This window comes from Meles meles, chromosome 6 (genome assembly GCF_922984935.1).
Source record: "Meles meles chromosome 6, mMelMel3.1 paternal haplotype, whole genome shotgun sequence".
In the NCBI taxonomy this organism is placed as follows: domain Eukaryota; kingdom Metazoa; phylum Chordata; class Mammalia; order Carnivora; family Mustelidae; genus Meles; species Meles meles.
In genome coordinates, this window is record NC_060071.1 from 107,856,061 (window position 1) to 107,868,838 (window position 12,778).

Below are 12,778 nucleotides of genomic sequence, written 5' to 3' on the forward strand. Positions count from 1 at the left end.
TAAATAAATAAACTCTTTTATAAAAAAATAATAAGGTCCTCGAAACCAGGGCGGCTGCCTCACTCTCCGCGTGGTTGACCCTTTAGCCGGGGACCAGGACTCTGCATGCTTTCTGTACCTCCGTGTCTCTGGCCACTCGCTCCACGATACCAAGCCCACATACAGCAGATAGAACACCCAGATATGAAAGACTGCTGAGAAGAAAGGCACTACCTCCTAGGGTGTAGAAAATGACTGTTGACCAGGATTGGAGAAAATGACTGTTGACCTAGTGTTTATCCTGTTGCAGCACCATTTAAACCCTCTGCTGTACCTCTTCCCATTCGAATGGACTATCCAGTAAAAAGGGGGGTGCGCATGGCAAAGGGAAATCTAGAACTATTAAAGATCCCCAATTTTCTGCACTTAACTCCTGTAGCAATTAAAAAGCACTGTGAAACTCTTAAAGATTTCTGCACTGAGTGGCCAGCTGCACTGGACAGTGATGAGAAATGTGAGAAGCATTTTTTGGACATTGTTCCCATTGAAATGGACACAACTGATTAAGTTTCAGCAGGACCATCTATTTGAAACCCCAAAGCATGAGTAGTAACCTTAGGGTTAAACTGTCCAGTTTGAATTTAGATGATCATGCAAAGAAGAAACTCATTAAACTTGTGGGAGAGCAATACTGCAAGACTACAGATGTACTTACCATCAAAACAGACAGGTGCCCTATACAGAGACAGAATTATGATTATGCACTGTATCTGCTAACAGTTTTATACCATGAGTCTTGGAAAACTGAAGAATGAGAGAAAGATAAGACTGAAGCAGACATTGGAAGAGTATGTATGGAACAGTACCTCCTCTGAAAAAATATTCTGGGGGCGCCTGGGTGGCTCAGTGGGTTAAAGCCTCTGCCTTCGGCTCAGGTCATGATCCCGGGGTTCTGGGATCAAGCCCCGCATCGGGCTCTCTGCTCTGCGGACAGCCTGCTTCCTCCACTCTCTCTGCCTGCCTCTCTGCCTACTTGTGATCTCTGTCTGTCAAATAAATAAATAAAATCTTAAAAAAAAAAAAGAAAAAATATTCTGGAAACACTTCTCCAAATGAAAGCTGCTGAGAAAAATCTGGAAATAAATAAAGAGCTCCTTGCTACAAAAGAAGTTGAAGAGTAAAAAAAGTCTGTTGTTAAGATTAACAAGAATGAAGGGGACAATGAAAATACCCTTTCTCAGTACAAAGAATCAGTGAAGAAACTATTAAATCTAATGTGATTTATTTAGAAAAAAATAATAAAAAATATTCTTTCTATAATTATTTGTTATTCATCTACTTGGTGCAAGAAATTCCTCCCAGGTATATAAACATGAATAATATGGCTGTTGAATTCAAGAAGCCTTGGTTAGCCTAAGTTTCACTTGAATAAATCAAGATCAATAACTATCCCTCTGTGTCTTCTGTGAAAACTAGATAACCACCATACTTTATGGGCCACACAATGAAGATCAACAGACAAGTTTTTGTGGTTTATGCCAAAATTACCAAGATTAACATATGTATCATTAAAGTCAGTAGTTCAAGTCTCTCTGCATATTAAGATCACCTGGAATGTTGGGGCACCTGGGTGTCTCAGTCGGGTAAGTGTCTGACTCTTAGTTTCAGTTCAGGTCATGTACTCAGGGTCATGAGATCGAGCCCTGTGTCTGGCTCCATGCTTAGTAGGGAGTCTGCTTGGGATTCTCTCTCTCCCTATACCCCTCCCCACCTAAAGTTTAAAAAATAAAAAAGAATCACCTGGAATGTTTTCAAAAACAAAGATTCCTTGACCACACCCTGAACCTCTTAAATCAGAATATCAGGAGTTGGTGATTTTTAATGTGCTAATTAATAACTGTTGACATAACAAAAAATTTTAATTTAACTTTCAGATTATAGATACAGAGTTAGAGCAAGAAGATAGAAGATCCTAAGAGTGTGTGGGGCCATAGGAAAAACAGGTGTGGATATGAAGGGGTGGAATGGAGCTGGGGGCTCAGGAACCAGGGAACTATCCTCTGGCCCATCTGAGTCTAGCCTTGCAATTTCCTCTCCACTCATGAATGCATGACCTTACTGGTCAGCAGAGAGCTGCAAGAGGATGGCCTCTACTTTTTATCTGCCTTCCAAAGCTCAGACAAGTGTCATTTGAGGCCTCTTCACCTTTGGAGAATAGAAAGAAACCATAAAAGGAGGGTGGAATGGGATTGAGCTAAACAATGGAAGTATCGGTCACAGGCATCCCTCAGAGATGGAACTCATCCATTCTTTTGGTTTCAGCTGCTGTCTAAACCATGATGCCACTGAAATCGATATCTGTGGCTAATACCTCTTCTCTGCCATTCAAATTTATGTACCCAGATGCCTCACAGACAGCCCCACCTGGGTATTCTATGTAACACAGAGTAAACATATCCCCAGATGAACTCATCTTGCTACTCTTACTCCTCTTCTCATGTACCAATTCCCAGTTGCTGAGAAAGTCACCTTCATCCACCCAGGCCCCTAGGCTGTATTCTTTTTTTTCTTAAATTAACATATAATGTATTATTTGTTTCAGGGGTACAGGTCTGTGATTCATCAGTCTTACACAATTCACAGCACTCCCCATAGCACATACCCTCCCCCGGGTCCATAACCCAGCCGCCCCATCCTTCTCAACCCCCTCTCCTCCAGCAACCCTCAGTTTGTTTCCTGAGATTAAGAGTCTCTTAATGGTTTATCTCCCTCTCTGGTTACATCTTGTTTTATTTTTCCCTCTCTTCCCCTATGATCCTCGATCTTGTTTCTTAAATTCCTCATATCAGTGAGATCATATGATAATTATCTTTCTCTGATTGACTTATTTCTCTTCGCATAATACCCTCTAGTTCCAACCATGTTGTTGCAAACGGCAAGATTTTGGGGGTTTTTGATGGCTGCATAATATTCCTATACATATCACATCTTCTTTATGCATTCATCTGTTGATAGACATCTGGGTTCTTTCATAGTCTGGCCATTGTGGACATTGCTGCTATAAACACTGGGGTGCATGTGCCCCTTCGGATCACTACCTTTGTATCTTTAGGGTAAATACCCAGTAGTGCAATTGCTGGGTAGTAGGGTAGTTCTATTTTCAACATTTTGAGGAACCTCCATGCTGTTTTCCAGAGTGGCTGTACCGGCTTGCATTCCCACCAACAGTGTAGGAGGGTTCCCCTTTCTCTACATCCTCGCCAACATCTGTCATTTCCTGACTGGTTAATTTTAGCCATTCTGACTGGTGTGAGGTGGTATCTCATTGTGTTTTTGATTTGTATTTCCCTGATGCCGAGTGATGTAGAGCACTTTTTCATGTGTGTGTTGGCCATCTGGATGTCTTCTTTGCAGAAATGTCTGTTCATGTCCTCTGCCCATTTCTTGATTGGATTATTTGTTCTTTGGGTGTTGAGTTTGATAACTGCTTTATAGATTTTGGATACTGGCCCTTTATCTGATATGTCGTTTTCAAATATCTTCTCCCATTCTCTCAGTTGTCTTTTGATTTTATTGACTGTTTCCTTTGCTGTGCAAAAGCTTTTTATCTTGATGAAGTCCCAATAGTTCATTTTTAGTCATAATTATATACTCATTATACACCATGCCCTTGCTTCCTTTGCCTTTGGTGATATTTCTAGGAAGAAGTTACTGAGGCTGAGGTCGAAGAGGTTGCTGACCCAAGCTGTATTCTTAAGCTCTGTGCTGAGCTCCCGCCTTTGTCTCCTCTCCCATATCTAGTCTCCTAGGATTGTCTGTCTTCTGAGTCTTTCTCTTTCATCCTGTCCTCCCAGGCCTGCTACCACTGTTCTAGCTTAAACTGCCATCATTTCAGACCAGGATTTCTGCAACAACCTTCTAATGGTTTCCCTAGTGCTGGTCTTCAACCCCTCAAATCTATATCCTCCATAATGTTGGCATGATTACATTAAACACAGATATGCCACATCGGCTCCCTGATTGATGGTTCTTCATCACCTGTTGAAATAGCCTTAAAATGTCCCTGCATGTTAAAATTATTATAGAATATATTATAAGAGATATCTTGGGGCTCTTAAAGCTTTTCATGCCTGAACCCCACTTAAGACCAACTGGATCAGAATCTCTGGGGCTAGAGCTCAGGAATCAATATTTTTTTTTAAAGATTTTATTTATTTATTTGACAGACAGAAATAGGCATAGACAGAAATAGACATACAAGTAGGCATAGAGGCAGGCAGAGAGAGAGAGAGAGGAGGAAGCAGGCTCCCCGCCGAGCAGAGAGCCCGATGCGGGGCTCAATCCCAGGACCCTGGGATCACGACCTGAGCTGAAGGCAGAGGCTTTAACCCACTGAGCCACCCAGGCGCCCCAGGAATCATTATTTTTTTTTTAAAGCCCCCTAAGGTGGTTCGAATATGCATCTAGAACATGTTAGACCTAATTCTCTTCCGGCTATCTATTGCTACACAACAAAACTTTGTTGGCTTGAACAACCACCATTTTATTACATCTCACAATTTCATGGATTGCAAATCCAGAGAGAATTTACCTGGGCAGTCTCCTGCTTTACATCAACTGGGATCATTTGTTGGTATTTAAATGACAGATGGGCTGGTCTGGAGGGCCCAAGATGGTGTCACTGAAGTCAGAAAGGCTGAGCTCCACGGGCACCATCGACCAGATTGCCTACACATGGCTTTTCAGTCTGACAATCTTAGATGAGTTGGTCTTGTTACATGGGGGACTGCTTTCATGACCTTGCTACCCAGAATAGGGTCCATAGGCCAAGCAGTCCCAGCATCATCACCTGGAAGCTTGTTAAGGAACGAAGAATCTCTGCCCCGCCCCCTGACCCCAGTCCTTCTGAGTCAGAATCCCCTTCTTACCCATACTCACGGCGATTTGTGTGCACTCTCATGTTTGAGAAGCACTGACCTGTAGGGCAAACTCTGATATCCTTAATGTATTTGAGGTCTTCTTTCATCTGACACTTGTCATACTTGCAGTGTTAAAATTCTCCATTCTTTCCCGCACTTTCAGACGCAGGATCACCAAGTGACTTTCATCCCTCTGCACTGTATTTTCCATGTTTCTGTGTATTGCTCTCCCTGACTGTAATATCTTTCCTCCTTCTTCCTTCCACCAGACACTCAACACTCCTCCTTTCTGCTAAGTGCAGGTATCGCTTCCAGCAGGATGCCTTGCCTGACCCCCTCCCACATGTGACTTAAGGTGCGGTGCTTTCCATGTGCAGGCGTAGCTCCTGGATAGATCGCTGTCACTGCACTTGTGATATTGGTGTTTCGATTTATACCAAATTTTCTGTTTTAGGTCAGCATTCTCCATGAGACTGTGAGCTCCTCATGGGCCAGACTTATGCTGTAATTACATCTCTTTCCCACCATTTAATAAATAAGAATAATAGTTGCTCAGTTAATAGTTACTAAATGAAAAGTAGTATTTATGAGTATATAATTATGACTAAAATTGTTCTCAGCAAGTTGTTTGGGCAGAAGCACCCATGGAGCTTTTGAAACCTATCTTCCTGAGTGAGCCTCATTGCTAGAGATTCTGACTGAAGAGACTTGAGTGGAAACCAGACACTAGTATGTGGAAGAAAGTTCACGGGTGATTCTGAGCCACAATGGGTATGAAACTATGGTTATGGATATTATGATGAATAAAATACATGCTTTCCTTACTATTTTGTACTAACTAATCTCATTATTTAGTAGTTTTGTCCAAATGAGCGAGCAAAAAAATTTCAAGACGGTTACAATGCCAAATTATAGGAGACTGTGATAATACTATGAATATATTTACAACTCAGGTAGCTCTAGGTTACCAATTAATGAGTACAGATGTAATCTCATTAGAGCTGACCCCTAATATTTATACAAGACAATGGATGTAAGGCAGAGTAATACCTGAGACAAAGGAGTTAGCCCTATGCTCCACCTGTTCCTTCTTTGAGGATCTGTAGGGTTCTGGAGGGAGAACCCAGGTTTCCCTGAGTTGAGGAGATAGAATTCAGAGTCTGGGGGATGCCAAAGAAGCTAATGTCTGCAGGGAGAACCCCAGGGAGGAGAAAGTTCCAGAGAAAGAGAGCTCTGAAGATCTGAAGAGGGACCTCTCAAGCCTTCACCTGATTGCTAATTAACATGTGAGGAAGGTACCCAAGGCTGGAGAAAGAACCTCCAAAAAGGATGAGAACAAAACAGTTTTCAGGGCTCATGTGGTTCTGGAAATAGTTTGGTGTTTTGCCAGCCAGAGTGGAAAAACATCATCATTCACATAACTCATCAAACATTAGGTAGAGTCCTCTTCACAGTGTTGCCTCAATAGTGAGAAAAATTATCCCTAGACAAAAGACTGCTCGGAGCCTACCCTAACAAAGCTTAAAAGCCAAGTCTTGAGAGGATCCAACTGTTTCTGGTTAACTTAACTGTATCCCAGAATAAGCTCAGAACTCATTACAGGAATACCAAAATATTGGCACTTAATAAAGTAAAACTCACAACGTTTTAGGACCCAGTAAAAAATTACCAGGCCTACAAAGAGCCACGAAAATATGACCCATAATGAGAAGAAAAATCAGCCAACCAAAACCAACCCAGAAATGACACAGATAATAGAAGCAGTAGGTAAGGACCTTAAAATAGTTATTTTAATTACATACAAATGATAAGGATATAAAGATAGAGCCTGTTAGGTAGAGACATGGCAGATATTTAAAAAAAAAAAAAAGGGAAAATAAAAGCACCCAAATAGAACTCCTAGAGATGAAAATATGATGTCTGGGATGAAAGCTACACAGAATGAGATTAACTGTGGATATCTGTTATGTGGCCTCATAATACATGCTGAGTCCACGAAGGAGGAGTGACTAAAACATATGTATACATGTGAAGACAGGGACCAGAGTTTTTCCAAATTTGGTGCAAATTAAATCCTGTAGTTTCAAGAAACTCAATAAGCCTGAACACAAATATTAAAAAAAAAAAAAAAAATGAAGAAAATGACGCAGAGGACTAACATCATCAAATTGCTTAAAATCAGTGATCATGCAAAAATCTTCAAAGCAGGTAGAGCAGGGGCACCTGGCTGGGAGAGTCAGTTAAGTGTCACCTCTTGATTTCAGCTCAGGTTGTGATCTCAGGGGGGCCGAGATCAGCCCGTGGGGGATGCAGAGCCTGCTTGCGTTTCTTCCCCTCCCTCTGCCCCTTCCCCCACTTGTTCTTTCTCTCTCTCTCTCAAATAAATAAATTAAATATTTTAATAAAAAGCAATTAGAACAAAAAAGATACATGATTTTCAGAAAAGCAAAGACTAAAAGTTACAGTAGATTTAATCACCAGAAGCAGTACGCCCCAGGGGACAGTGGAGAAACGTCACTGAAGTACTAGTGTAAAAACACAGAGTCTAGAATTCTCTGGTCAGCAAAAAATATGTATTGAAAACAAAGGTAAAAGCGAGACTTTCAAGCATTCAAAATCTGAGAATTTCTCCCCAGCAAGCCAGCATTTCTGCAGATGTTAAAGGAAGTCCTTCAGGCAGAAGGAAACGAAAACCAGATGGGAATCTGGATCTACACGGTGTGAGGCACACCTATAAATACAGTCTTTTTTTTTTCTTATTTCTAATTACTTTAAAAGATAACTGGCAGTCTAAAACCAAAATCATAGCAACGTGTTGTGAGGGTTAGAACATACGTAGAAGTCAAACGTCCGAGCACAAACAACACACAAAGGCCAGGAAGAGGGAAATGGAAGAATGTTGGTATCAGGTTGTCGGGCTCTATGTGATGTGTGAATAATGTCAGTTGAGGTTAGATTGGGCAAGGAGAGAAGCAGGAGGGAGAGATTATGGAAAAACACGAGAAAATGGGGGTATGACATACACGTTCATTATCTTGACTATAGCGATAGTTTCATATAAGTATACATATATCAAAACATTGGATTTTATATTTTTTGTGCAACTTGATGCATATCAATTATACTTCAATAAAACTGTAAAAAGAAGAAAAAAATACCTGAGACAATTTCACACTCATTAGACTTGCAGAATTCAAAAAAGTCATCTACCAATGTCAGGTGTTGTCAAGGATATGCCTGTGTACTGAAAAAGGAAGTAGAAATTTTGCATGACCTCTTTGGGAAGCAGATTGGCAATACCAAGCTGAAGATGGACAGATGAATGTCCATTCTACTTTGAACTTCTACTTCCAGGCCATGATGATAAGAAAAATTACATATGTGCACCCCAAGACATGTCTAAGTATATTCAATGAAGTATTATTTCTAATAGCAAAAAATTGGAAACAACTCGCACGTCCTTCAGTAGGAGAGCAATAAATATAAGCATATTTGCACATATATTAAAACATTTGTATATAGTAAAGCGTAAGTAAATTGTGGTGTTGGCGTTTGATGAGATGGGATACGGAAATTTTTTTCTGATTTTTATGTGCAAAGAAACCACCTGGGGATCTTTAGGTCTGGGGTGGGGCTTGGGGATCTACCTCTTTGAAGAAGCCTCCTGTTGGTGCTGCTGCTTCCAGTGTGTGGTATTCTGTGTAGTAAGACAAGACTACATGCACGAACTCAATGTCTTTGTATCGACATGGATCGGTCAAAAGAAAGGAAGAAGGAAGGAAGGAAGGAAGGAATGGCAAGTTACCAAAAGATTTGTGCAGTATGATGGCTTTGATGTAAAAGTTTAAGAATACAAAGCAGTACTGTCCATTCTCCATGGATATGAATAGATGTAAAATTTTTTAAAGAGATTGAAAATGCAGGCATGAAAGATGTGTAGCAGGAGAAGTTGATCGTAGGAAGGGAGAAAAAGAAACACAGAGTGCTGAAGAGGGAAACATGGCCGTCCACCTTAATCCCGGTAGCCTGTTGTGTTTATATTTTTAAAAAGCCCTGGAGGTAACCCCTAAAACAGAACCACTTGTTCCTTATTGGATGTGTACCTAATGTTTTATAGGATTCTGAGAACTATAACATATTTTAAGCTTATAGAAAACAAACACAAAAGGAAATTTATACCCAAATACAACCTATTACACAGTTCAGTTTTCAAAAAAAACAGTACTAGAAATCAACATACTCAAGGCCAAAATAGTGATGTTGTCACTGGGTCTTGAAGTCAGAGAGCCTCACTAATGCTTCACAAAATGAAGTAGAATTTCCTTTTGGTTGCACACCGTATCTTGGTAGATAGAGACCCTAGTGCCCTCCCCTTCGTGTGACCTTAGTCTCCCTAGGCAGAGGCCACCTTGTAATGAGATTTTCTTTCCTTGGGCATCAGGTTATACCCCAGTGTAGTTGAAGTTTATGGGACAGATATGTTTATGTCTGATGCAACTTGGTTATGATACAATATTTTGAATGTGGTGACCATGCTACATTAGAAAGCTAAGTGTAGGAATTGATGTAGCCATGATTTTAAAGGGTGAGTTAGTTTTCTCTGATTTCCTTTGACGTGACAAGACAACTCAACCTTCACGTCTGGCTACCCTCTTGTAGAAACAGGGCCACATGAGCTAGGCCCCATAGCAAGGATCCCAGAGCAGTCAGTCTGAGTAATTGGGACAGTCACCTGGTCTGCACTACTGCCTATGTGGCTTCTGAGACCTAACATGCAGACTCTTTCTTACCCCAAGAGAATGAAGAATGGACCCAAATTCCCAAGAACTCATAAGCCATCAGAACAACTCCCTCTTCATCAGAACAACAAAGATTACACTGAGCCCATATGAATGGTTGAGAAACTTTAGCCCTTTTTTTAAAATATAGAATCCTCACCTTTTCCCCCTACCCAGTCATAGAACAGCAGGTGGCATTCAAGTGTGCTTGGTTTGGGTGTGGAATCGAGTCTTTCCTTCTGTGCAGTGGAAAAAGATTGCACTTCATTTCCAGGCCTAGAACATGATGTCAGCCATCCTGCTAGATCTCACTGGGTGCAGGGGGTCCCTGCCACAGTGACCAGTGAGGTTGAAAGCATGATGGCCACTGTGCTCAATGTCAAGCCAAGCCAGGATTCTGAAGCCTGGAGCCCTAGCAGGTCCATAGAGGTGCCCCTTGAGGGGTGGAACTTGGCTCTTGTCCCTCTCACCACCTGTGGAGATGGGAATCGACTGCACCCATTGTTTGAGAAATTGGAATAATGCCACTGTACCTTGGGCCAGAGATGGTGTCACTATCTTGGCAAAGAGAGAAAAATGCTCTTCTGTATTCAGCCCAGGCAGGGGGGCGGGGAAAGAGAAGGAAGGGTTGTCAGTAAGGTTTATTGAGCCCCAAAGTGCTACGGTGCTTAATATACAGCTCATTCCATTTCATACAACTAAGCCCTTTTTCTACAATGACAAGTGCTGGCACTAGGACTAGGTCAGGAAGTTTCTGGTATCAACTCTTGGGCCATTCTTAAAATCACCTCTCCATTCTGGCTCACTGGTCCACACTCCCCCTTCTCTGTGATAACTTCTCTCTAAATACTCTGTTGTCCTTCTGGCTCCCCCTGGGGCCAGCCCAGTCCATCAGACGTGGCTGTGTGTGATTCCCAATAGTGGATAGCATTCAAGTATTCAAGTCTTTTGTTTTCTCCAGGAGGCTTTTAGTTCTGTATAAATTAGTGGCTATAAAAGGAAATGTCAAAGGGAGGCGTAGAGTCCAAATCTACTTCCCCGGGGCCTCAAGGGCTCAGTTCCTGTCTAATGGAGGCTCTGTATTGTAAGCATATTGACTTCTTTTTTTTTTTTTTTCATGTATTTCCATTTGATTATCACATGAACTCTGTGAGCCAGATGTTCCAGGTATTTCAGACTAGGCTTAGTGAATTATAAGTGAAGCAATAGTTTAGGGAAGAGAGAAAGTAGTTGGAGAAGATGAGATGAACCAAGGTTTGAAAGAGAAGGATTTAGAAAGTGACTGTGAGGAGTGGCCTTTTATGTTGTGAGTCTCTGGGGGAGATTCGGTAGCCCAAAGTGAAGAACTCAAACATAATAAGCTTGGTATACAGGGGGAGGGAGTGAGGAGACTGGCCTCCTAGAACAGAGCTTATGCTGGGAAATAACTCGGAGAGGTGGGGTGAGGCCTCCAGGAGCCATCAGGCTCAAGCAGGTGTGGTAGGCCAGAGGGATGCCATGTATGCTATTGGGCTAGTTTAAAAATGATATGATAAACCTAACCAAAGAGGTAAAGGACCTGTACTCGAGGAACTACAGAACACTCATGAAAGAAATTGAAGAAGACACAAAAAGATGGAAGACTGTTCCATGCTCTTGGATTGGAAGAATAAACATTGTTAAAATGTCTATACTGCCTAGAGCAATCTATACTTTTAATGCCATTCCGATCAAAATTCCACTGGTATTTTTCAAAGAGCTGGAGCAAATAATCCTAAAATTTGTATGGAATCAGAAGAGACCCCGAATTGCTAAGGAAATGTTGAAAAACAAAAACAAAACTGGCGGCATCACGTTACCCGATTTCAAGCTTTACTACAAAGCTGTGATCACCAAGACAGCGTGGTACTGGCATAAAAACAGACACATAGACCAGTGGAACAGAGTGGAGAGCCCAGATATGGACCCTCAACTCTATGGTCAAATAATCTTTGACAAAACAGGAAAAAATATTCAATGGAAAAAAGACAGTCTCTTCAATAAATGGTGCTGGGAAAACTGCACAGCGATATGTAGAAGAATGAAACTCGACCATTCTCTTACACCGTACACAAAGATAAACTCGAAATGGATAAAAGACCTCAACGTGAGACAGGAATCTATCAGAATCCTAGAGGAGAACATAGGCAGTAACCTCTTCGATATCAGCCACAGCAACTTCTTTTAAGATATGTCTCCAAAGGCCAAGGAAACAAAAGCAAAAATGAACTTTTGGGACTTCATCAAGATCAAAAGCTTCTGCACAGCAAAGGAAACAGTCAACAAAACAAAAAGGCAACCCACGGAATGGGTGAAGATATTTCCAAATGACAGTACAGACAAAAGGTTGATATCCAGGATCTATAAAGAACTTCTCAAATTCAACACACACAAAACAGATAATCATATCGAAAAATGGGCAGAAGATATGAACAGACACTTCTCCAACGAAGACATACAAATGGCTATCAGACACATGAAAAAATGCTCATCATCACTAGCCATCAGGGAGATTCAAATTAAAACTACATTGAGATACCACCTGACACCAGTTAGAATGGCCAAAATTAGCAAGATAGGAAACAACGTGTGTTGGAGAGGATGTGGAGAAAGGGGAACCCTCTTACACTGTTGGTGGGAATGCAAGTTAGTGCAGCCACTTTGGAGAACAGTGTGGAGATTCCTCAAGAAATTAAGAATAGAGCTTCCCTATGACCCTGCAATTGCACTGCTGGGTATTTACCCCAAAGATACAGATGTAGTGGAAAGAAGGGCCATCTGTACCCCAATGTTTATTGCAGCAATGGCTACGGTCGCCAAACTGTGGAAAGAACCAAGATGCCCTTCAACGGATGAATGGATAAGGAAGATGTGGTCCATATACACAATGGAGTATTATGCCTCCATCAGAAAGGATGAATACCCAAATTTTGTAGCAACATGGACGGGACTGGAAGAAATTATGCTGAGCGAAATAAGTCAAGCAGAGAGAGTCAAGTATCATATGGTCTCACTTATTTGTGGAGCATAACAAATAACATGGAGGACATGGGGAGAAGGAGAGGAGAGGGAGTTGAGGGAAAC

At 41.5% G+C, this 12,778-nt stretch overlaps 1 pseudogene; it reads left to right on the forward strand.

Annotated features, from left to right (window-relative positions):
• The window catches only part of LOC123943659, a 5,294-nt pseudogene extending 4,522 nt beyond the window's left edge, over positions 1-772 (forward strand).
• The last annotated feature ends 12,006 nt before the right edge of the window (positions 773-12,778 follow it).